Consider the following 26,487-nt stretch of genomic DNA (forward strand, 5'->3'; position numbering starts at 1 on the left):
CTTCCTGACTGATACTCAATTTCCTATGTGAAATTAATTGTTCCAGTTCCTAATGTTCATATCACAAGTCACACTGTACTTAGCGTGGCTTCACTTCCTTGTTCACTGTTTTAGCAGAGACCAAGGACTGAATAGACTAAAAGTCTTAAGTACCTTCTCACCCTTAGAAATTGTCAGCCCATAAGAGGCCTCAGGCACAGTGTCCAAAAACATGAGGAATCTTGTGTTCCTGCTGCCTTTGTTTATTACTTGTCATGCAGGCAAATATTAGACTTCAGTTTGTAAGGATACCGATTGCCTGAGAGTTCTTAATGGACTGTTTTTAGTCTATATAGTTTGTAACCATATCTCTTCTGCTTTCAACTGTGGTTTGCGTACATTCAGATACCTACCACCTGGCTCAAACAGCATATGTATAATCAGCAATGGCTGTGGCTATGAAATGAAGAATAACTAAACTGATTTTTCAAACGCCAGGTACTAGAGGTCAGGACACGAGCAGAACAACATTTGTTGTTGCTTTCACCTGCCTAAATAGTCATACATGAGTAGAGCTCTGAGCAGTGACCTGTTTCAAGTAATGCCTCTGTGTTTTTTGTTTCCTGTTTAGCTTACTTAGGATTTTAGAGCTTTCACATTCTGACTAAACTGGTCTTATGTGCACGTCTAGCATATTTTCAGTGTTCCAGAGATCACACAGGAAGCTCATACTGCATAAGTTTAAGCGATATGCAAAACTACCATCTTTTTATAGTATTTTGGCAATACTGCCAACTGGATGCTAGGGAAATTAGGAGGAAGTAATGTAGCAAACTGCAATTCTGCCTTTCACTGTACATTTAACATTTTCAAATCATTTTCACTAAAGAATGGCACTTCTTCTGGTTATTTAGGGTTTGGATATGATAGAGTTTCCTATGTAGTTGCCTGACATTTTTATAAGATTTCTGATACTTGGCTCACATTTTAGTAATAAAGTAAACGTAAGTATTCTATTTTTTTAGTCATGCATCATTAGTCCACAGATATGTACTATATAAAGCTGATGAAAATAGCTTCTGTTGTAGAAAAATCTGAGAAAATTCATACAGTTTCATGGGATGTGCCCATGAATATTTTCCTAACATTTTCTAGATATCACAAAATAGTTTAAAAATGTCATTATTCCTAAACCAGCTATCTATAAATTACAAAAGATTAGTGTTTTGCTGCTGATTTTTCAGTCTCTCTCCAATTTTTGGGCATTCACAGGTAAAAAGTTCAGATACTTTATAAGAAACAAATAGAAATTAGTGAGAGCTATAGATTCCTCCTATTTTTCGCTGTGACCCCCATAAAAACCCCCATGTTACCTGTGAGTTTGTACAAAACTTCATATTTTTTGCTAATCAGTTCACCTCCTCAGGGTGAAAATGGTTGAAATTCTTCCCCGGGCAAAATCAAGTGGAGATTCCATCCTCTTGCAGCAAATGCTAGCATTCTGCCTGGAAAAACTGTCAATTAGAACCCTGCGCGGGACCAATGTAGAGTTATGGAGTGCGACCAGATGGGAATGGCAGTAGGTATTGCAGGGCAGGACAGGAGGAGGATTAAATATAGTCTCACGCAGGGCTCTACTGTTATTCATTGTAACCATAGTAATTTCCTCATCATCACCTTTAAAGCCTTGTGCAGTTCCACTACTACCTCCATCTCTGCCCTCGCCTCCTGATACATCACCACCCAAGCCTTTATGCTTGGCCTTAATGAATACTTCATCACCTCACCATTTTTCATGCTGCCTTATATGCTCAGTACATCCTCCTTCTTCCAGTGTGACAAGTCACTCAGGGGTGGTTGGTCATTGCAGCCTTGCAGAAAGGTCAAACATCCAGCAGACCTTCAGGGGGTTTCCTTGCAGTTTCTCTTCCTGGGAACTCTGGGCAGCTGTGCCACAGAGTAGACAAACTGTCTCTCCATCTGCTCCCCTGTGACATCCAAGCTGCCAAAGTTCTCTGATGACAAGGCGAAGAGTCTGGAAGAGGGAGGAGGACAGAAAATGAAGACCAGGGTGGGTGACACCGGTTGAAAGGTGGGGATGGCTGGGGAGGGAGAGGATGGTAGGGAGAGACAGAAGAAAGGAGACTAATAGGGATGGTGGATCAATGGGAAGGACGTTCCAGTATCTTGTAACCATCCCTTGTCCCCCTCCATCCGGTTCCCTCTCCAGGCCACACCACAAACCCCAATAACCACACTCTCTTCTCAGGGTGCTCCAGGCTCTTTCCAGCTCTTAAGAGTCCCTGCACTCCTCCAACTCCTCCCCCAGATCTCCCAAACCACCACCACACTTTCTTTTTATCTCCCAACCCCTTACTTGCTTTTGAGGACTTGGGGGTGGGTCCTCTAGAGCAGTGGTTCTCAAAGCTGGTCCGCTGCTTGTTCAGGGAAAGCCCCTGGCGGGCCGGGCCGGTTTGTTTACCTGCCGCGTCCGCAGGTTTGGCTGATCGCGGCTCCCACTGGCCGCAGTGGAGTGAGGGCCAAGGATGTGCTGGCCGCCCTTCCCACAGCCTCCATTGGCCTGGAGCGGCGAACCGCGGCCAGTGGGAGCCACAATCAGCCGAACCCGTGGACGCGGCAGGTAAACAAACCGGCCCGGCCCTCCAGGGGCTTTCCCCGAACAAGCGGCGGACCGGCTTTGAGAACTTCTGCTCTAGACTCCCTCCACCTGTTTCTGATGCACTACAATTTTACTCACAGTCAGGTGATTTTTGAGCATGTGATGTGTCAGGAGAATAGCTGGGAGCTAACCTTGCAGTGGCTGAAGACAAAAAAACACAATATTGTAACCATTCTGCCAGGTGGAGCCAACAGCAACCAGGGCCAGGTTCAATATCTAGAGGTTCCTTGTCAACAATATGACACAGAACTAGCTTGAGCCGGCCCACCCCCCAGTAACCTGGGAAAATTACACACCACCCTGGATGCCTCTGAGGGGTGATACTTCCCCACTCACAAGCACAGATTCTGAGTGTAGAAAAGAAACTTTTAATGAAAGGAAGGAAGTCACCTGACATTAATTAGAGAAAATTCCACAAGCAGGATTCATAAACATAATACTGTGAGCAGGACACCCAGCCCAGAGTGCATAGAGCAGTGCCTTCAGCCTCATGTTCTTGAGTTCCACAACCAAAAGTTCCTTTACTGTGCCCCTCTGACCTCACACCATACCCAACTCACAGTGGTTGTCCTTGGTCAGTGAGTCCCCAGGGTTCAGACATACATCTGTGTGAGTTCACGTCCCATCCAGGGAAGAAGGTACCTGGCTTGCTCTGCCATCTGAGCACTTGCTCTGGCTGGTTGCCTGGCCACCCTGCCAGCTGCACCCACTGGCCGCCCATCAGTCACCTTCTGCTGCAACCTGCCTTTCTGCTCTGACCCCTGCAGGTCAGTCTCTCAGTGATCATCAGCTCTTAGAGTTTTCAGCTCTTAGCAGACTGGATAGAAATGCTGTCCCACCACAAGTGATCTCAGCTCCTAGTAAATTAGTAAAGGACTTAATGTAACAAAAGACTCCCAATGTAGCCTATTTAGCTCTATCTTTGAACAGTGGTGAGAAACAGGTTAAACCAGACCAGAGACCCTTAGGGAGAGTCTACGTCTCCTGGCTGGGATACCTGTCACCACTCCTCTTACTTTCATAGGGGTCTGGCATTCGAGTCCCTGGCTGAACAAAGTCCTTTCAGCTGAGGGTGATCTCCTTATTTGGGACAATTTGGTGACCTCCTTATTTGGGACAGGTTAAGAATAGTTTTGCTCCCCTTTATTCATACAATAAAGATGACAACATTGATAACACCACTTCACTGCCCCTGCATTCAGTACTAAAGTGATTTGTATCCCAGCACCAGCCAAAGCTGATCACTTGGAGCTACACAGCTCCTGTCTACTGGATACTTACGCACAGTAGGTGTGTTCATGTAAATACAGTTTGCTCCTAAAGTCTGTTCCCCCTCACCAAGTAGCTGTCGGGGAGAGTTCATTCAGACCCTACTTACAATATCCTACTAAGAGCATCAATAGAGCATTTTGCAGGCTGTCCTGCATTGTCCGAAAGGGCCAGACTTTGCAATGATTTTGATGACCTTTTATAGCCAGTCAGCCAGGAAATAAGCATGGATAGCGCAATGGAAGAAGTCTCATCCTTCCCTACTGAACAGAGGAAAGTAATTTGTGATGGAAAGTATGGAAGCTATTTATGGAGGTATAAAGTAGTGAAGTGAGCTTTTGTGGAGCTCTTAAGATATAAATTGTCCAAATTTCAGTTCCTTAGTCATCCTGTCTGGGTAAGGAAATAGTGTTGAGACTAACTATAGGAAGTAATCCAGACAAGCAGATGTGCTTGCTTGGTTTTCTAAGAACTGGCACATAGGGATGTGTTAAAACAGAATATTAAAGAAACAGAAATGTTTATCAATGTGGGTTTAACCAGCCCGAAGTTGAAACTGATGTAACTTCACTAGTAAACCTTCTGGGTACTTACTATGGTTTGAATTATTGTTTTATAGACTCCAAGTAACTGCCTGGTAAGCAACATGTTTACTAAACCTCCATTTAAAAAATGCACGAGTAGATTTGTTGCAAGCTTTTTATTTTAGTACTCAAAGCATTTACAGAAGGTAAGAAAAGGGAAGTTGTCTCAGGGCTTAGCAGCACAATTCCTCACAGCATTTCCTCTTAAACCGCGTATTTACCTTCTGCAAAAAGTTAATGCTATTCTCTATGTTTATAGTAATTTTAGCTGAAAAATCTGTTTTTGTGCTGCCTGTTATCCAAGACACAAGGTTTTCTTCTATAGACTTAGATGCAAATGACTTATCGGTACGGTGGTTAGCTCCTGCTTTGCAGGAAGTGGTTTTATTTTACTTTTTTCCCCTTGCTTTCTTTCTCTTTATAAGCTGAGGGAGATTAAACCAATTGCATCCTTTAGACATGTGACCTAGATGGTTTCCGTTTTTAGAAATAGTTAAACAGTTGCAAGTTGATGGCAGTTTGAGATAAGAAGAAGACGTCCATGATTCTGTAGGTAAGGAACCTTACATTAACCTTAATGCAATTCATGAAGCCTGTTGTTAAAGATGCGTGATAAAAGGTACATTTATATATCCTTTCACAGAGACCATTTTAGGCACAAATTTTAATATTGAAATGATAATTTTATTCCTCTTGGCATTATTTGTTAACTTTAGCACTATAAGCATATGGTATAAGCAACTGTGAAGGGTGCACAAAAGTATATAGCCAGTAAAGGGCCAATATCGGTCCTCAGTTACATTTACACAGCTGTGTCATTTAGGGCAGAGTTTGGAACTTTATTGTTTAGGGCTAAACTGTTCTGAAAAGGGAGGAGGGAGAGTATAAATAGCCTTCTCCTGCCTGTGAAAGCTATTGCGCTTATTACATGATGGGGTCATGTGGCTCCATGGGTGCCAGGAGCTATTGTTACACTCTTTGTACTGCAGTGCAAGGACGAGAGAAAACTGCAGTCCCTGCAGTCTAATGAGCCAAGTGACTACTCTCTCCTTGTAACACCTTATGCGCAAACCATCCCAAAGGGGGTGAGAAAGAGGCAAGACCATAACTATAGTCTCCCCTTGCTGGCTGGAAAGGGAGAGAGGAGAACATTGCACCATTACAAGACCACAGTGGCGTATTTGGGGAAATCTCCCACTGTTAAATTATCCCCATTGCACCAGCACCTATGATAGCAACAGTGGGAGTGCTAATGCGGATAGAAGACAAGTGTTTTTAGGTCTACAAAATAGGGTGGTGTAAAATTGTGCCCCATCTGCACTAATGTTCCTATTATTATCATAATAATAGAGATGCTGTGGGATACTTCCTGGAAGATGCTAATGTAGACAAGGCCGATTGGATGATGCATTATACATGTTCTTACTGTACTTTGATCTGCTTAGAGAGGGGCTGTACTTCCTGAATCACAGTATGTCCCAGAGCTTCCCTTTGGGCAATATTGCTCTTTATTGGCCTTAGCATGGTGCTCTGTATAAATCTCACAATCTGGCCCATAATCTTATTCAGAGAAATAACTAATCAGCAAGCAGTACAAATGACACAATGTTATGTTTTAATGATGGTCAGCATTCTAAGATTTCATGTTGTGGGACAATATAATAAAGGTTTATTTTTGGTTACTTTGCATATTATGCAAAACTCAGTCACGTTTGTAATTGACTGTCTTATCACAAAAAATAGCTTGGTTATTTTCTGGAAATTTGGGTCGTAGCTGAGAGAAATCATACATGGTTTGAAGTTCCCTTTTTCAATTTGCATTGCAAACTGTTTTGTGTTTGGAGGGCAGGCTTTTTATTACTGTGATGACAACCCAAAGTTTCTGAACTTTTCAGAGACAAAAGCATTCTGTGTATACTAAAGCACGCAAAGACAAGGAATATCGTTTATATAAAGGAGTCTGTATTTGTCTGTTTGATACTTTTAATGTTTACTGTTGCAATGTGCTGTTGGTCATTTGAAATTCACTTTTTTGGAGAGTTGCAAAAATTGTTTGAATTCACAAACTTCTTTTTTTCTTTCTTTCTTTCCCCTGTAATTTAACCCAGTTTTCCCAAAGGTAATTCAACTTAAAAACATGTTTTTTGTTTTTTTGTTTTTAAGAAAAAAAAAGAGGTCTGTGCTCGGTTTTCCAGATGGAGGGTCCCCATCCACCCAATTACACCCTAACCCTATACTGGTACATCTGGGTGCTTATATGATACATGATAGATCATTCTCTGCCACATGTATAAACAGTATCCACATTATCTTCCTATACTTAGAAACTACTACCATACCGTGATCTCTAAAGTGTGGCAAATGTTGAGTTTGTGATGGTGTTGTTTGCGTATCTTAACACAGGGCAAAATCATAGCTTTTGTGAGGCTGCTACTCCGCTTGCACACAGGTGAATGGAGAATGGGTGGGTAAGTGGGAACTGACAGGTACCTTTGACTGTGCCCCACTCTTTCCCCACAGTGCTGGCCAATGCAGGTAAACTGGTGTGAGGAGAGAAGTAACCAAGTAATGAGCTGGTGTAGATTATTTCCACTCTGGAGCAAAAAAGGAAGTAGGAGCCAAATTGTGACTCTGGCCTTCTCCTAGATAAGCATTATTATGTGTTGCCCCCTACTTAGCACAACAGCCACAATCTAACCCACATTGATTTTATACAGTTGTACAGAAGAGCTATGTCTGATGCCAAGATTTGTCACTTGTCCCCAGCTATGAATACTAGAGAGAGAGAGAGAGAGAGAGCTCCCAGCCAAACTTTCAGGCAGTATGCAGCCTGATAAATTCACAGTGCCTCACCCCTTTACTAGTTCTTCCAAATGATGTGTTGGGTACACTCTGCATAGATTTCGGAGTTTGATTCAGAGGTGGGGAAGGCCTCTGGATTAGTGGAATCACAGGCACCTGACGGACTATCTCCTGTTGGCTGGCCAAATGCAATGCCCTCTGGGTTCTTTGAGGCTAACCACCTGCAATTCTGATCTTTTCCCATCTTTCTATAAGCAAGTGTTATGGCTGTGCCTCAGCCAGGGAAGACTGCTAACTGTTCTTAAACTTGCAGAGGTCTATCCCCTCCTCCAGAAACCTTCTATTGATGCTGGAGTGCTTGGCTCCAGTCATGCACAGAAGAAAGCAGACAATCTGTGAGAATGGACATATATGTTATCAATGAGAGATTTGAAATGTGGCACCTCTTAAGCTCTCCTGGCTATTCAGCATATATATAATGCCTTTTGGGGTGATCATTTAAAAAGACAATTTTGTTAGAATGCTGGTGTAATTATGGAGGCACTGGTTGCAGTTCCTTTAAGGCTGTGTTCCTGTTTGCACTTAAATGACTTTCTTTTGTATGGAAAGTACAGTGTATTCTCCCCACACTTATAGGACTTATTCTTTGAGTTGAGAACGTAGAGTTGTGTGTCTCTCAGCCTGGTCTCAGTAGTTCATTCTCTCCACTGCTGGTATCATTTCCTGGATGCATCAGAACCTACAATTTTGTTACTGGTGGAAGTTGTCTATATGAAGCAGCTTTGGTCTTCTTTAAGGTTTTTCTTCTTAAGGCAGGTTAGTTCAGAGGCAGTAAGCCAGGTTAAGGATCTCAGCCTAACTTCTGGTCATGCTTCTTCCATGGTATGCCAACTGCCCTACATAGTACAAAAGTGATTTTTCTAGTTGCATAATTTGCCCAAATCTGTGCCCTTATTTGTCCTGTGATGACCTTGCAACAGCAGCAGATGCTGTTGTGACTATGAGGCCTAATTATAGTAATACCCTCTTAGCGAGGCTCACAGCAGGGGTCTCCATTACTTCCAGCTTGTTTAGAATGCAGCAGCACATATGCTCTTTGTCTGAGCAATTGTGAACATGTTATAGCTGCCTTGACTTCTTTAAGTTAGGGGCAGGTTGACTCTAAGTTGACACTGCCAGCTTTGAATGCCCTTATCAAGATAGCCCCGGGCTATACTGGGGAGCTCCCTGAACCTCAGTTTGACAGATATCTACATTCACAAAATATCCACTTTTTAGAGATGCCATTATCATGTATTAGGTCAACAGTTGATTGTGCCTTTGCTGCACTGGGCACTAGGGTGTGGAACTTGCGCTCTCCCCCACACACACCTTGAAGCCCATCTTGGTCCATCTCTCCCTGATTTTGACAAGCATCTCAATGATTTTTTTTCCCAAAGGTGTAAATTATTTTTTTCCCAATGGTGTATTTTAGAATGAACACTGTTAGTCTCCCATTTCTCTCCCCAACCCTCATTATTATATTAGACCCTCTCATTTGCTAGTCCATTTGAATTTTAAGAATACGGTCTTTAAATATGTTTTAGTGTCATGTAGGCCCAAATTGTCGATGCATCTCCTGTTTCAATTAAAGTCAATAGAGACTGCAAGTGCCCAGAACATCTGACTCAGGTCAGCAACCCAAATTAGTATTCTTTGGAAAATGTAGATTTTATCCTGTCTGTATCAGTCTTTTACAGCAGGCTTTACTCAGCTGGGTTGTTGTTAAAATTAAAGGGCTACATAACAGATATTGGTATTATCTCACTGACCTTCTAAGACGTTTTAGGCTCACAAATTACTAGGCAAAATATTAACCAACGGAACATATAGGTCCTTTAAAAAGACTTTTTTTAAAAAAACACCTAAGCAAGCTCGGGTCATTAGAGAGTCTAGAGAAAGTGATTAATGGTTAGTTAAGACATTGACTTATTGTGGTAAAGTAATACAATTTTCCCAACAGAATGGTCTCCCATTTGAGATGGAAGGGTATTAAATACCTGAGCTTTTTATAGTGTTACTTGCAGATACCCTAAATATACCTGAAAATATTTTATTTTTATTGTGGTGGTTCCCAGGGGCTTATGTCAAACTCAGCATCTTATTGTACTAACTAGGCACTTAACAAATGTATAAGATGACACTATCCCTGTCCCATAGACCTTAAAGCACTCCTGGAGTTGGGCCTGGCTCTAGTCTAACATATCTGTTTTCAGCACTACTGCAATATCATAAGAAGAAAAAAAAAGATATAAGGCAGACAAACGAAAAGAGAGCAAGCCGAAAAATGCATTTTAAGTCTGTGCTTGCTCTTGTTCTTGTAATTTCCTTCCCCACCCCACCCGAAGCAAAGCTTTGACATGTGGTGCATTCTGTTGCTGAATCAGATATCACACACACAAATTTGTCTTCATGTTGCACACAGACACTTAGCACCTATAGCTGTTTGCCAGCTAGCCAGCCTGCTGCTAAACTCTTTCTTTCTGGGCAGCAGAGAAGGAACTATAACCCATAGTTATAGTGAAAAGAGTGGTCCATGACTATTGCTGCTAATAATAATAATCCCAAACAACACAATCAGTGCTTGAATCAAAGCCATTATTCTGTCTCTGGCACTGGTAAAATAATAATTCCATATAGTAGACCGAGTGTTTGAGCCAAAACCACCATTCTTATGGCTCCTCCTATCTGTGAGTAACTCTCACATGGGCCACCTGTTTTTTTGGATCTGGGTGAGAGGTTGTTTGAGCTTGAATTAGGCCAGCCTTCCGTCAGCAGATGTTATATTTTAGTTATTTTGAAAGAAAAAGAGGAGGAAGTGACAATAGGCCAGTCGTTCCAAACTCTTATGACTGCTCTTCTTACAATGTCAGGCAGCACTGACCCTATGGCTGTTCAGAGCCAACCCAAAGGATTTGGGAACAGTACAACTATTAGTACATAGCACCCCCTTCCTTGTGGTAGTCCCTTGGCCTCAATAAAGTAAAATGTGGGAAGGGTGAGGAAGATAACTGGTCCCCTCCTTCAGTTGATTCTTGCTTTTATCTGAGTTTCTCTAGTGCTTCAGTGATACTGGTTTGAGTAGCATGCAGGGATGTTAGTTGAAGAACCAGAAGGTCCTGCAGAGATAGAAGTCAATAAGAGTGGACGACTTTCTCCCTGATTTTTATAATCCTTTGGATCTTTGTAACACAGTCACTTCCTGAAGGGCAGCAGGCTGAGGAGGTGGCACTTCACTAAGGCTATGTCTACACTATCGCAGTAAGTCAACCTATGCTACACAACTCCACGTAGCTGGAGTCAACATAGCAGTCGAGTTACTGCAGGGTCTAAACCATGGGTGGTCGATGGGAGAAACTCTCCTGTTGACTTACCTTACTCTTCTCATTGGGGGTAGAGTATAGGGGTCGAGTGGAGAGCGATCTGCTGTCGATTTGGCGGGTCTTTACTAGACCCACTAAATCAACCGCGGTGGATCAATCTCAGAGTGTCAATCCCGGCTGTAGTGTAGATGTAGCCTAAGATGCGGAATACAAAATAATACATTAATCGAAGTGAAAATAATACATAAATACAAAGTGATTAAAAAAATGAAAAGGTTTCTTACACTAGCTATATTATGTGTTGTGGTGTAGATACTCAGTGATATGCTGTTACATACAAACGGGAAGTTGTTTTATTTTTCTTGGCAAATATGGTGTCTTTGGATATGCCTGTAACAGTAAAATAGGACTGTGTATGCATTATGGTCCAGTGATTAGGATGCTAACCTGAGACTTGAGAGACACAAGTTCCATTCCTTAGTCTGCCACAGACTTCCTGTGTAGTCTTGGGCAATTTTCTTAGTCTCTCTGTGCCTCAGTTCCCCATCAGTAAAATGGAGGTAATAAAAACCTCATCCTCACAGGGATGTTTTGAGGATAAATAAATTAAGACTGAAGTGCTGTAAGATCTACTGATGGAAAGCACTGTATAAGAATGAGGTATTATAATTTCTTGGGTTCTTCACTTTGTGCTAAGCATGCACATGATTAAAGAATATTTAATATTCTAAACATAATCCTCCTTTTAAAATAACTTAAGGTACTACAGGTATTTCTCCCTTATTGGCAACCAGGTGCTTTAGTCATAGTTAGTGATGTCAGGTAAATCGAGGCAAAAGAGACTAAACCTCACCAATTAAATCCCCTCCCTTGAACAAATCCCCTTTGGGGCAGATGCCTTTCTTTTCTGACCTTCTCTCCAGCAGCATAATGGAGAGAAGTTCAAGGGGTGGGGGAGAAGAGTGCTGTGAGGGAAGAAAGGGCGGCCAGCTTGTAGCCCATTCAGTTCATTATTAGAATGCGATCTGGGGATTGCTGGCAGTGCCCAGTTCCTTCACTATGGCAGATCCATGGAGTGCAGAAGAGACAGGGACAGGGCCGGCTCAGCTTTTTTGCCGCCTCAAGCAGTGAAGGAAAAATAAAAAGGAAAAAGCCGATCAGCGGCACTTCGGCGGCAGCTCAATCGTGCCGCTTCATTCTTCTGCGGCAATTCAGCGGCAGCTCAAAGAGGAAGAGAGGGACTGAGGGACCTGCTGCCGAATTGCTGCCAAAGACCTGGACGTGCCGTCCCTTTCCATTGGCCGCCCCAAGCACCTGCTTCCTTCGCTGGTGCCTAAAGCCAGCCCTGGAAAGGGAGAGACCAGAGGGGCTTGCTGGCTTCTACCAATAAGGCTGCCTTTACAGTTGCTTCTGGGGCTTAAAAAAGTTTGCCCCGAAGAATGAAAAGGTGCAGCCCCATTGCAGAGTACTGCCCTCACTTCAGGAACCACACCAGAGGCCCAATGGGGAAAAGCTGAAGCGGGATTGAGGAGCTGGCCAGCTTGTGATTTCAAGGAAACAGTAGGCAGGGGACTGTAACTGGAAAAAAGGGAAGCAGGTGAAGGCTGTGACCAGGCAAGGAGTGAGGAATGTAGGAAATACATCAGTTAGACTACTGTTGCTTTTTTCAGGTGGGAAGTGAGAGGCAGGGAGCCTGCTCATTTTCAGGAGGAGTAGGAGAGCTGTTCTAGGAGTTATGACATAGGAGCTATTGTAGGCAAGGTGGAGTAGGAAGAACTCCAGGTGGGTTAGTTGATTGGTGTATTTTATTTGAGAGATCAAAAATAATTTTCTGTGTGCATAGGGGGGATATTTGCGGTGTATCTAGCTGGCCAAATCCCTACCATTTGTTCTGGACACCAACTGCAACTGGTCATCGCATCAGAAAGAAAAAGCCTTTGGTTGCATAACCATTTTAAACATTTTTATCGTGTTTTTAAATACTTGGGAAAGTTTGTTCTTTTGCCTTTCCCATGCAATAAACTTGGAGCCACCAATCTTACAGACCTTGTGTTCACTGGGAAAATAATGAGTTTTTAACTTGATTTAACTAACCTGCTTTGAAGACAGGGCAGTTACAGTTATGGTTATAACCTGTTTAAACTGGTTGAGGCTCCCCCCTTTGGCTTTTCCTCACCCAGTAAACAGGTTAAAACTACAGTTGCCTTGTATTCACTTGAATTTTAACAGGGATTAGTTTAACATGGGTTAAAAATACACCCTTTTATCTAGTGAGGGCACAGCTATAGTCAAAATGAAAGTGAAATTTTTGCTAGCACAGTTGTGAAGTCAGAACTTGTATGACACAGGATGGTCTTCTTGAGTCAATGGAATACATTTTTCAGGTTTTTTCAAATTCTTTAACGGAAGGCTCAGTCTGTTGCATAATTCTGACTGCTTCACTCATTTGAAGTGCTTTGGTGCTAGATGTAGAATTGTGCCAAAATTCTCATCATCAGGTGCCTGGTTCATGTAAGTATCTATAGTTTGGGTGCTTATCTGAATCTTGCCCAGATAAGTTTTGCAAAATGGGGCTGGAAATATTTCAAACCGGTTTTCTGTGAGATTTCTAGCACTTCTGCTTCTTGTTGCCACTGAAAATGTTGCAAAAACAACCTTTCTCATGGTATTTCATTGGCTCTGGTCTGATAGCATGAAGGAAACAACACTTTTTTGAACAATTTAGAATCTCAAAAAAGGCACAGTTCAATATGGGTCTAAAAACTGGTGAAAATTCAGGATTTTTCCTAGTTAAAACGTTTCTTATACAAAATGAAAAATTCTCATTTTGCAGTATTCTGGAACAACATTAATAAGCATTATATGCATGAGTTAGAGTGAAACTTTTGTATTTAGATCTAGTCAGTCTTATATACGCTGGTTAGAATTTCGTAATTTTATTTTTGTATTGATAGAGGGTTTTTCTTTCCCTTGGCTACACATAGCTGGGAATATAGTTGGCCTGTAGTAGCTCAAACGCTATTGCCCAAGTTGAGCAGTGATAGGAACACATCGATCAGCTTTTCTCTAGCTCTGTCTGGTCTAGCATTAAACTAATTGGATCAATGTGATCCTAGCTCTGCTGCTGACAGCAATTGTTACTGTCATCAGCATAATGGACAAACAATTTCTAGTTTGTTGAACATCAGCTGATATTTTTCCAGCTGTTTTTTGGCACTGAAAGAGAGTCAATATTCAACATATCTGGAGTATACCTTATGTAGTTTACGCAACCTAATAATGGAAATCACCTTGGTTATGAGTCAATTATATTAAGGTAAGACATTAAATATGTTGCAAACAGGAAGGACTGTAAGTAGCAGTTTGCATGGGGGGGGTTCTTTTTTTGCAATAGTTCAGATTCACGTGGATTCTTTCTATTGCTTCTTATGTTTTTGTAACCTAGGTAAGCCACAAAAGTAATGTAACCCATATAGTGCACTTTGTGCTTTGTGTTCTGTTTAAAGAACTGAAATATTAAGACCACACATCTCATAGGCCATTTTCAATAAACGGGGAAAAAAGTAAAGCCTCAATGATTTTGTCACATAACATGTTTTTGGACATTAGAAAAACTGTAGAACGCCTGATGCTTTAAAATAACCCTCATATGATGCAACTCAGAACCAAGTGACATGTGTGCACTGATTTATGCAGTAGTCACTTATAGACATTAAAATTCTCTCTGATCCCATACTCTATAATGTTCCCTTTGTGCTATATACTAATCCTCTCCCCACTAAGCAAGTGTTATGCAGTCCCACAGGGATCGGTGGGGAGGGAAATGGAATCTTCACTTGCCAGATCACAGAATGACAGAAAAGAGCCTGAAGTCAATAAAAGTATGTTTGTGGGGTTGAACATTAGATCTGCTTAATTATTGGACTATTTGCTCATCACTGAGTCAACCACTGTTGGCTTGGTCCCTCAAACATTTCCCATGCTATTGTGGAAGAAGCATCATAGAGCACAGCTCTGTGGAAGGCACAGCATAGACCCTTCCTAATGAGTCTCTGTCTGAGTATGTCTACATTGTAGCTGGGAGCAGGCCTTCCAGCCAGGGTACACAGAGTTGCGCTCTGTCTGCTCCAGGTAGCATGTTAACAATAGCAGTGTGGACACTGTGGCATGGGTGGCAGCTCGAGCTAGCCATGTGAGCTTGAATCCAAGGGTCATGTTGGCTTAGACTTGAGAGATTAGTCCAAGCTGCTGCCCTTGCCGTAATGTCCACATTGCTATTTTTAGCATGCTAGCTGGAACAGATCTAGCATGACTCTGTGTAGTTGGGCTGGTAAGCATGTTTCCAACTGCAGTGTAGAAATACACTCTGTGGCTTGCTCCCCTGATTCTACTTCTTTTAAGGGCCTATGCACGTATATATGGCTGGGAGGCAGGCTTTAGAGTTTTGTAGCTGGGACTGAAGTCATAATACAGGCAAGATTCCAGAGAAGCACAAAGCTGCCCTAATGCAGGACAAGATCTGGGCCTTAGTCCTCTATTTACACCTAGCAAGGGCAGCTATCACCAACATCCTATTATAGGACTATTGTTCACATCTCTCACCCTGTCCACAGTATACCCCCTCTATTTCTCTTCCTTCACATCTCCTTTCACCTAATCTGGAGACAAACTGAACTACAGCTTTTGTAAATACACAGCTCGTTTACTGAATTTTCATATTTTTATCAAAACACGTAACAAGAATAAAAAAGGTGGGCACATGCCACCTACCTATCTTTGTCTAAATGTAAAGCAAAGGACAGCAACAAAGCAGTCATTTGGTTTATTGTTCTTTTGTCTTAATTTTTTGGCCTCTTAAGATACTGTAAATGAACCACTAAAACAAATATGTGAATAACAAGCTACAACCAAACTATTCCGGGCAACAGACCACACCTAACATATTTTTAATACTATTGTTACCACACAGGAAATCACTGAATTGAAGAATAACAGTTTGCAAATTATATTGTTGTGTACATGTTAAAATATAGAGTATGTTGGCACCTACTCTGTGGAACCATAGAAAAGGCGTGAATGTAAGCTATATTCCAGATTGGTGCTGCAAGTCTCAAGTATGTAGGATGAAATATTGTGCTTCTCTTAAACTTTAGTACATATACATAGAATTGTAGATGGTAGCGTTGGAAGTAGAAAAGAAGCAGACCAAAATCTTACTCAAAATACTGTAACAGGCAGATAGTTTGACTATGATAGATATATGCACATATGACATTGCCATCTTTGTCTTCGTAGCCTTGTGGAGGAATGGATGGTTTGTTTTTTCTCTCAAGAAATGTGGTGAGTCAGTGCTTAAGTCTGATCTAACTTAACCCCAGTTGTCTGCTATTGTACCTCCATTGACTTAGGTGGATTCAGTGGTGAGATCAGAATCAAGAAAAGAGTACTTGACTTCTGTAGTCATAATGTATTTTGAACAGATTATAAGGAAACTGTTAAATGGCAACAGAATCCCATAAGAACTACAATGCTTTTATCCAAGTGTGAACCATTAAGGATTTTTCCTGTACTTGCTTATCATGATTGAAAATTTGTATATTTACTTGCCTTGGTCTAACTAGTCTTTATCCTGAAAAAATATATAATGTTTAAAAACTGCAAGAGAGAGAGAGAATGAAAGAAGTTGAAAATAGCCTTCCTATATACTAGATAAGTTCAGAACCTCACAGAATACAGGATTTGGTAGTTTGGGATCTTAAGGCTGCTTAAGGAGAGTGTGGTATGAAAACATTTTATTATTTGTATTACAGTAGTGACTATGGGTCACCAGTCAGGATTGGGGCCTCATTGTGCTAGGAACTGTGTAAATATATTCTAAAACATGGTCCCTACCATATTCTGCACGGATTTGTTCTTGGCCCAATGCTGTTCAATATCTTTAACAGTAATCTGGAAGAAAATATAAAAGTATTGCTTTTAAAAGTTGCAGATGATTCACATTGATGGAGTAGTAAATAACTATGGGAACAGATCAATTATACAGATCCAGCTGTATTGCTTGGCAGGCTGGGCTCATTTGAACAACATATGTTTTAATATAGTTACATTCTAATATGGCTAAATGTCAGTCACACTGACGAGATGGGAGACAGTATTCTAGAATGCACTGGCACAGAAAAGGGCTACCCGTTGAATATGAATTCCTAGTGTGATACTGTAACAAAAAGGGCAAATGTGATTCATGTATAAACGGGAGAATATCAAGAGGAGTCAGGAGGTAATATTACATCTGTATATACCAACAGGGAGACCATTACTGGAATATTCTGTCCAGTTGTGGTGTCAAAACTTCAAAAAGGATGTTGGCAAATTAGAAAGAGGTCAGAAAAGAACTACAATGATGTTTCAAGGTCTGGAAAAGATAATGAGAGACTAAAGAAGCTCAATCTATATAGTTTATCCAAGAGAAAGTCAAGAGGTCACTTGATCATGATCTACAAATACCTATATGGAAAAAAAGATGGGTGATAGATGGCTCTTTAATCTGACATAAAAAGACATAGAGATCCAATTGTTGGAAGCTGAAGAAAGACCAATTAAAATGAGAAAGAAGGCATATATTTTAACAGTGGGGGTTATTAATTGTTGGAACAAATTGTGAGTTTATAATAAAAAAGGGAAAAACAAGACAAACTTTAGATTATTACTTTCTCTAGTTTTCCCAGTGCATCCTGTCAGCTCATTATCATTTCTTAGATAGTAAGCTCCTTAGGGCAAGAACTATATTTATCTGTGTCTTTGTAAGAGATATAAGACTAGTTTCTGAACACTTTAATGAATTTGTCTCCACCTGTAGCAGTCTATAAAAAACAAACTTGACTGCTGATTTGCATAAACAAGGTGCTAGAGTGGCTGCTGTTTTCTGATTTTACTACTTTTTGGTTTTAATTTTAAAGGGTTTTTATGCAGGTTGTTTTTCTTTGGTTTGACCTGGGCTTTGTATTTGGTGGAATGTGTTATTGCCTGTTGGTCAACCTAACTTTAAAAGGGTTAGGGTTAGAAGAATGGAAGAAGACAGAGTCCTTCAAGTGACCAGTAAAGAAGACAGTCTTATGAGGAGGATTGATGCGGATTTTCTTTGCTCACAATATTGGAAGAAAACTGCTTGGCAAAGAAGATATGATAATCCATAACTTGGTGTATCCCAGGAGGAGCCAGCCGATACTACAGATAAAATTTTCAAAAGGACCTAAGCGACTTATGAACCTACGTTCTATTGAAAGTGATTGGAACTTAGGCTCTTAATCACTTAGGTAATTTTACCGTACATCTATCTGGAGTGAAGGCACTTTGTTAGCAAAACTTTTGTCATTCGGGGTGTTAAAAAAACACACCCCGAACGACAAAAGTTTTACTGACAAAAAGCGCCAATGTGAACAGCGCTTTGTCGGCAGAAGCACTCTCCTGCCGACAAATGGTAGCTACACTGTGCGCCTTTTAGCGGCACAGCAGTAGCGGCACAACTGTGTCAGTAAAAGCTGGATAGTGTAGACAAAGCCTAAGTTATGGCAAGCTGCCTATGGATTGCAACGCTGCCCAGAGTCTCTTCAGTCTCTTGCAACATAGCAACATTTGCTTCTCCCACCCACAGCCTCTCCTTACCCCTGAGCTTGTGCGGGAGTCCCCAGAAGAGAGAGTTATGGCTGTCTTCCACTAAGCCTCCCTTGGGTGGATAGGGGGCCTTTACACCACGCTGGACCTTTTCTTTGTCATACAGGGGTTAGAGCGAGGATGAGAATCTCACCCAGAAGCACTGTGTGGAGTAGTTCTTGATCATAGTTCCTGATCTGTGGTGGCTGACATGTGCTCAGCGTGACTCAGGGGAGGGCTTAAATGCTCCTCTAAATTAAACTGGCTGCAAATGATCCCAGGCCACAATGGCATTCCTTTCCCTCTGCACTAGGAAAACAAGAATTCCATTTTGAAAAAAGTCAGAGGTTTTAAAACTTATTTCCCCTCCTCATTGTAACAAAAATCATACCTTTCAGAATTTTGTTTTTTAAAAGTCACACTCCTGATGTTAGGACACTCACCTGGGATGGGGTTAAGGCCCTGTTCTGAATCAAACAAAGCAAAGACCTGGTTTCCTACATCCCAGATGAGTGCTATGACCCATGGGCTACTGGCTGTTCTGGGGGATACCGTATGTGCTCTCTTTAGGGTGACCAGATAGCAAGTGTAAAAAGTCAGGATGGGGTGGAGGGTAATAGGTGCCTATATAAGAAAAAGCCCCCAAAATCGGGACTGTCCCTATAAAATACAGTCCCGATTTTGGGGGCATCTGGTCACCCTAGCTCTCTTTCTCTGGTTTTGGTCAGAAATTCCAACTTGGACTTGAGAAACAAAACAGATATGTTTCTGTGAAAAGCTTTGGTTTAAACAAATTGGCATTTTCTGACCAAAATACCCAAAGTTGTGTTTTATAAGATATATTGGTGTAAGGACAGTTTTGGCTGCCAGCATGGCACACAACGTCCCCAAGACAGCTGAGAATTGGGGCCATAATATTTTTACATTGCCTCTGCAATTGGTGTGGTTCAAATATATTTGTCTTGCTCTAAATATTTGTGAGAGTGTATCCATGTATTTCCACAGTGACTTCAAGATAGAAATAATTGCTGTTATGGGGTAATTGGGCAGAGGTAATGCATGGGGGGGGGAGGGAATTTAGGATCATGTGCTCCCCCCCAAGTTTTCTGTCAGGGTTTATATTTTGATTTTTGTTTCTTTTGCGGCCAGGGGGTTCAAAATATGTGCTCTCTCACTATCAACAGTTACATGTCGTCTCTGTAATTGGGCCACCAATGCCATCTGCTCTCTCATAACATGTTGCAACGTGAGCTGTCACCTTCCAGGAGGGAAAATATCTACCAGAGTTGTGCTCCACTTCTTGGTTTAGAGGGGATGGGGCAAGTGACTACAGGGAACAGGAGAGGCCATATGAGCCCTGTTCCCCAGCAAGCCTTCAAACACCATTAGTCAGATGCCATTAATATGGCCTCCCTATGACTTGCTGTTTCTGTCCATCTCTTAAGCTCTCTAGCTGAGCTTCAATCTCTGCTGCGGAAGAAGGTCATGTTTGGGTAGTCATGATAGAACAGGCTGATAGGGGAGTCTAGCCAAAGTAAAAGAAGGAGGGGAGGGCAGGTGAGAGGTACTCCGGACAGTGAAAAAGTAACTGGATGTGTGCCTCCTATCCCTTCAGTCATTTAATTTGTATTTGGTTTGTCTATCTTATCCACTCATTGTAAGCTCCAAGGAGCAGAGTGTGTCATCCTATGTGTTTGCTCAGCACCCAGCATGCTTTGAGTCCTACTTTAATACAAATAATATTAACGGTAATCTTATACAGCATGGAAGACACTGAGAGCACAAAACTGAAAATAACCAGCAAAAATGTCAGAACAGGTCTATGAATCAACGTCCTTCTCCTTTTTCTAGAATAGATAACTCTGAGCCATTGAGGTATGTGTTTTTTGTTTTACTTTTCCTGTGCAGTTGACTAGGGCAGGCAGGATTTTGTAATTCTCATTTCCTGTATAGATAGCACCTTCAACTTTTATAGTTTGTTTTTTATCTCAATCACAGGCCTTGGCTTTTGTTTTGGTTGTTTTAATGGTGAATGTGGGATAATGAAAGGAGTGTTTGACCTTTTTAGTTCTGTAATACTTGGTCAAGGTAATATTAACTGTTGATATACAATATCCCATTAACCCAGGAGACAGAGTAGCAGATGAAGATCTTAACCTGTGAAAACTGTGACAAGGTCCATTTTTCCCCCCCTTGCAATGTTTCAATTTTCTTATATTTGGCATTTTCATGGCCGCTATTCATTATCCTTTCTATTTACGGAAGTAGTCTGGGGAAATTAGACTTAATAGAGGTGCAAAAATCACAAGGAGGAAAGAAGAGAAAAGTACGTTGGAAGGAAACTAAAATTAAAAGGTTATTTTGGTAACTGACCCTACAATTAGAGTGCAAGATAATTGTCATCTTGTCATGAAAAATAAACACAAATGGCAATGTTCCTTGAGTTACCACAGCCACAATTCATTTTCCAGTGGGAGAAATGACTTACAATACCACAACTCGCTGCATATTCTTGCTATGAGATAGTGATGAATTATGTCTGCACTGTATATTGTGTTCTCATATGATCAAATAAAATGCATGCAAACCAAAGTTTAGAAAGTATGCTATCATCCCCTCAGAATCATCTTTCTGCTTTGTGGTAAGGCTGTGGCCTGACTTTATGGAATCAATGCAAGTAGTTATAAATAATGTATGAAAACTCCTACAAATTAAAAGTACCTGCACAGCACCATATAACTAAGAAAACATTGTGGTATTGTGTACTGCTCTGTAGAAAAATGCATAAATGGATTAACCCAGGTAGACCCTGGTGCATGAGTAGAGCCCCAGTGGCATTCTTTCTGAGACATAATCACAGTTAAACCAAAATTTAATGATGGTAATGGGTAGAGCTGGGCAAAAAAATAACTTTCATGAAAAAATTAAATATTTAAAATTAAAATTAAATTAATTAAAGAGAATTATTTTTTTTGTTTTATTTCAGTGGGAGAAAACCCCCTTTCTCTCACTTCTCTCCATCCTTTTTCCCCATTGCTGGAGAGTAAAAGAATGAAAGTGGGAGTTTTCCAACCACAAGTAAATGAGAAATTATGCCAAATGCATCATTTTGAATTGTCATCAAACAGGGAATTTCCAAGAAATCAAAAGGCTTTGTGTGAGACACTTTGATTCAACGGAAACAACATTTTTGGATAATTTTTTGTTTGGTTAAAAGTGTATTGTGTTTGGTTGAATAGTGGGGCCCTTTGGTCTGACTTTGTGGGACAGCAGGCAGGATTGAGGACAAAACGTTGATTTTTCAGTACAGCTTCTGTGTTCCAGAGGGTCCTTCTATAATTGCTTTGCCTGGTGTGGCTGTGAGAACCCTCTGTTTCTGGATGAGCTCAGCAACATGCCTCTCTGATGCTTTTAAATGTGAACAGCTTTGGACATGAAATTACCTGTGTTCGTTTTCCACCCAGAGTTCCAAAGACAGATTCTTACCTCCTGCAGTTCCCGAGTGCATGTTCCGAAGTTAGGGTTGGGAAAATGCAGCCTCTGCCAAGTGTCATGCCTTTGTCATGTGAAGGTACAGAAAGTTTCCCTTGCCCATTGCTGCAGCCCCTTCAGGTATTCAGCAGGGCTCTGGGAATGCCCTGGGGTTTGGGCTGCTGTGTTTTGAACCTGGTTCTCCCACATCCTGGGAAAGTGCTCTTGTGATGAGGAGAGGCACCTCATTTTTATTTATTTATTTATTGTGAGAAAAGGGTTGGTCTGATGTATGCACCTAATTCCAGCAGAGGTTTCACATCTATGAATCCCAAGTGCAGACGGGTACCTGGCTTTTGTGGTTCCCATTCTTAGCACCTAACATCCCCATACATTGTATAGGACCCTGAGCCTGCTGAATGAGCAGCCAGGCATCCTCTCTGCCCTCTTCTTTGGGGGCTGTCTGCTCCTGTTGCCATTCCCAGATGTGTGGATGGAACTGCAGAGAGGTGGCTGTGATGGAGGTCAGCACCCAAGCAGGGAAGATGAGGGACTGTGGGTAAAGAAAACCAGGGGCTGGTGGGGTAGACAACAGTAGTGTTGGGAGTGAGGGAGGGAAAGAAGCTACTGGAAGGAACTAAAAAGGAGCAGGCGCTAAGGGAGGAGCAAGAGATATGAAAACGGGGTATGGAGAGTGACAGGATTAATAGAAGGACTGGGTGATGCAACCCGTAGCAACCTCCTCCATCCTCCAGTTTCTTTCCTGTCCAACAATGCCCCCCACAACACTCCTGTAGCTGCCCCTAACTCCCTCCATGCTGCTTCTGGCTCCCCGCAAGTCCTTAGCTCTCTCCAGAGAGGTTTGGGCAATAAGGTCTTGCCTCTCTATGCCTGTTCCCATTGCTCTAGGGAATTCTGTAAGGCAAATTCAAACTCAATTTAACGCCTTTCACCAGCACTAAATCCATGCAGTCTCTTCAAATGTGATATTTATTGGTAAATATGCAAATTAGTTAATTAAATCATTAGCATAAAATGCCCCACCTGGGTTTGGACAAAATATCTTGCCAGCCTTAGAAAATGAGGCCTCAACTTGATCTTAGGCATTACCAGTAACTCTTGCTAAGTCTGGATGCATCCAAACAAAGGTGTGAGTTTCCCACATTGGCCTTTGCAATCTTCTCTTTCCTGGTTCCAAAGAAGAGAACTGCTACAGAATTCATGTATAAAAGGGGCATATGCCTTTATACTGTGCATGTAGGTAATATAAAGTGAGTAAACTTCTGGCATACAAAAATATGTAGTATTGTTTGAAAATTTACAAGCATAATAAAATTATTGTTATGCATTGCAAAAGGCTTCCTGACTGCAGCCCTTTAAAGTAGCAACTGCAGTAGAATACTTGGTTTCCTTGCGATTCGGCAAGTTCTCACTATGCTGTAATGGTACCTTTTTTAAAAAGTATTATCTGACCTCTTTTCTGTGGCGCTGATTACTGTATCTCAGTCCCTCACAAACATTACTGAATAACATCTCTCTGAGACAGCAGAGTATTATTATTTCAATTTTACAAGGGGGAACTGAGGCACAAGGAGACCAAGACCAAAATCTTTATTAACTTTGTGCATCTCAAGTGTTTGTGCTCCAATCTTATGTACCTGACCTGATTTTTCTCATAGTACGTAGCATTTTTATAGCAGTTTGTGTTCAAATAACACATTATCTGATTAGTCCTCCCAACACCTGTGATGTAGGTGAGTGAGGATGGGTATTCCCATTTTGCAGATGGATGCATGTAGACGGAAAGCCAGTGACTTGTCCAAGGTCAGACAATTACTTAGTCATTCAGGCACCAGAAACTAGATCCACAAAGGAAACTAAGGCTTAGTGTTGCAAAGGCTAACTTTAGGCATCCTGTCGCCTTGTGGAATCCAAAGCCCCAAATCGGGTGTTCAGGGTCCTATACAATGTATGGGGACAGTTAGGTGCTAGGAATGGGAACCACAGAAGTCAAGTACCAGTGTCCACTTGGGATTCATAGGTGTGAAACCTTTGCTGGAGTTAGGTGCATACATCAGACCATTCCTTTTCTCTAAATAAATAAGAGGTGCCCCCCATAGCAAGAGAACTTGCCCAGAATATGGGAGGACATGGTTCAAAACCCCATTGTACCTGAGAGGAGCAGGAGTTGAACTCAGGTCTCGTGAGTCCTAGATGAGTGCACTAGCTACTTGGCTCCAGGGTTGTGGTACTGGGGGGCACTGTGACTCTCAGCTTCGCCTGTTAAAGCTGTTCCACTTTGTATAAAATATTCATGGGGTCAAAGAGCAAACAAGAATGATTCTCTATCTCAGTGGTTAGTGCACTCTCCTGGGATGGGGGAGAGTCAGGTTCTAGTCCCTACTCTGTTGAATATTTAATTATTTATACAAAGTAACATTCAACTGCCTTAATTACAAGACAACCCGAACTCTTCCTGCAATCCTCTCCTTCACTCTCTAAACCCATTACCAACCTCTGTAGGGGTCCTACAGACAACAGCCTCATTTCCTTCACCACCCTGTTTAATTCACTGAGCATCACTTGCACTGAATGAGGTAGGGGTCCTCTCGAAAAAATAACATGACCATATAATTAAAGCTTGTATCTTAATGAATATGCAGAAGGGGGCTGAATTAAGGTTGCACAGGCGACCTCCAATCTGGCATTTCATAGCTTTTGAATGCTTGACTTTGCAATCTGAATAATATTTTTTCGACATAGTTTTTGTATGTAACTTCCTATATTTTTTTAAAGAAAAAAAACAAATTCTACTATATACCAACCTCCCATGATGCATCAAGATCTGTATTTGAAGCCTGGATCTTCACCACTGAAATAAACTTTTACCACTTGAACTAACAGACTAGCTGTCATGAGGAGAGGGCTGTTAGACTCTGTGGACAAGCCCCTTAAGAAGGACACTTAACAAACTGTTCTTCTGTCACCTTCAAGTGCTCTGTGTTCTGTAATATCTGCATACTGTGTGTTAACCCCTTCTCCCAACTTTGTGTCCCCTTGTTCCTCCCATGCTCTGTCTCTCTCTGGGGGTTCTGTATCTGTTTTCCCCATACCTATGCTTTCGCCCATGTTGCTGTGCCCCCCACTGTTCTGTGAGCTGTTGTAACCCCTCCTCTGTGTTCTGCATCCTCCAGATCATCTGTTTTCTCTGTGTCTTATAGAAGGTTCAGCTCTCTGTGGAATTCTTTAGTGAGGCTTGTGGGCAGGGCATATGTGCAGACCTTATGTGTAGCCTTATGATTAGTTTGGGTGCAAAATGCACTTGTTACTAATAGCAGGTTCCCCATGCACTGCAGTTAAGGAACTCTGGCCAAATAAAGAGTTAGACAGTTTACCACAAGACGTATATTGCTAAATCTTCTGACCACGACTAATGCCAACTTTTATTAGGCCTAATGTGTCCTTATGCTCACTATTATTACCACTAGGCCTCAAGGTAAATACTAGGTTTTAGGCTTACTGCAAAGCCCATTTTAAAATTATCTTTTTCCTTTGCTTATTCCTACCTGTATTATAGTTTTAGTTTCATTTGCACTAATTTAGCAAGATATAAATGATTATTTACCTGATCGTCTGACCTCAAGTTATGGGTCAAAGATCAACAGAAGCGTCAGGGTTTTTGGGGGTGCTGTCAGAAAAAGCTTTGTTCCCTGAAAACACACACAGGAATTGGTGACTTTCAGCCAAATCTCAATGACTTTACATGTCTCTGGCCCCAAAGTAATCTGTCAGATTTCAAAGAACTACTGCAAACAGTGGTGGTGGTGGTGGAGCTATTAACAACAAAAAAGAGGTGTCAATGAAAAGTATTAAGCAACTAAATATGTGGATTGCTACTACCCCCTCCTTCTGCTCCCCAGTATAACATATCACTTCACCCAATTTTGAAATATACGACTTGTGGGTGGAAATACAGCAAGTGTTTAATGGGACACAGTATGCTAAAGTTTAGCACAGGAAATGCAAGGTATCTAACCAATGGAAAATGTATGAGGAATTTAGACAAAATATAATGACTAGAATTCCATTGTGACCAGGACACTAAGTTTAGTACCCATTCTATTGGATGATCCATGGGAATTTTTTCATAACTGCAAGGCCAGAAGGGACCATTCTGATCACCTAATATGTCCTCCTGCATAACCTAGTATGTCCTCCTGCGTAACCATAGAGCTTCCCTAGAATATTTCTAGAGCATAGCTTTTAGAAGAACATCCAGTCTTGATTTTTTACTTTACATAACAAGAAGCCAGAACCATGGCTTTGTATTTCATTCAAAAGATGGCCCCTCCATAGTCACAGTGCCCCTTAGCATCATAGAGGTGCACATGTAAGTTATTTCTACCACATCATTAGTACTACTTCCTGCAGGACTTGTGCATTCCATATAGGTTTCCCACCAAAGTACTAACCAGGCCTGACCCTCCATAGTGTATGGGATCTGATGTGCTCAGGCTATAGATGAAATGATTGAAGCTAAGAAAGGTTCAACAGATCTGTGCTTGAGAAGACCATGCTAACAGGGCTTCAGCATGGTTTTATAATGTGCCTGTAATCTGGATTTTAAAATACTGTAGTGTAGAAGTCAGTCAGGTTAATTACTTTCAAACCATGTCACTTTCCTTCATAT

At 41.5% G+C, this 26,487-nt stretch overlaps 1 protein-coding gene across 3 annotated transcripts in view; it reads left to right on the forward strand.

The window, feature by feature from the left end:
- Positions 1–26,487, forward strand: part of ARHGAP15 (Rho GTPase activating protein 15) — a 456,603-nt gene that overhangs the window by 3,013 nt on the left and 427,103 nt on the right. The window contains exon 1 of one of the 3 annotated variants that reach the window (XM_005305087.4): positions 4,714–5,065. The exons of 1 other annotated variant lie outside the window; for it this stretch is intronic. The gene's annotated coding sequence lies outside the window, so the exon portion shown is untranslated. Of the gene's footprint in view, positions 1–4,713; positions 5,066–26,487 lie in introns of those variants that run through there. One more of the 3 variants, XM_065561626.1, reaches the window with a different exon arrangement.

The sequence above is a fragment of the Chrysemys picta genome, chromosome 11 (assembly GCF_011386835.1).
Source record: "Chrysemys picta bellii isolate R12L10 chromosome 11, ASM1138683v2, whole genome shotgun sequence".
In the NCBI taxonomy this organism is placed as follows: domain Eukaryota; kingdom Metazoa; phylum Chordata; order Testudines; family Emydidae; genus Chrysemys; species Chrysemys picta.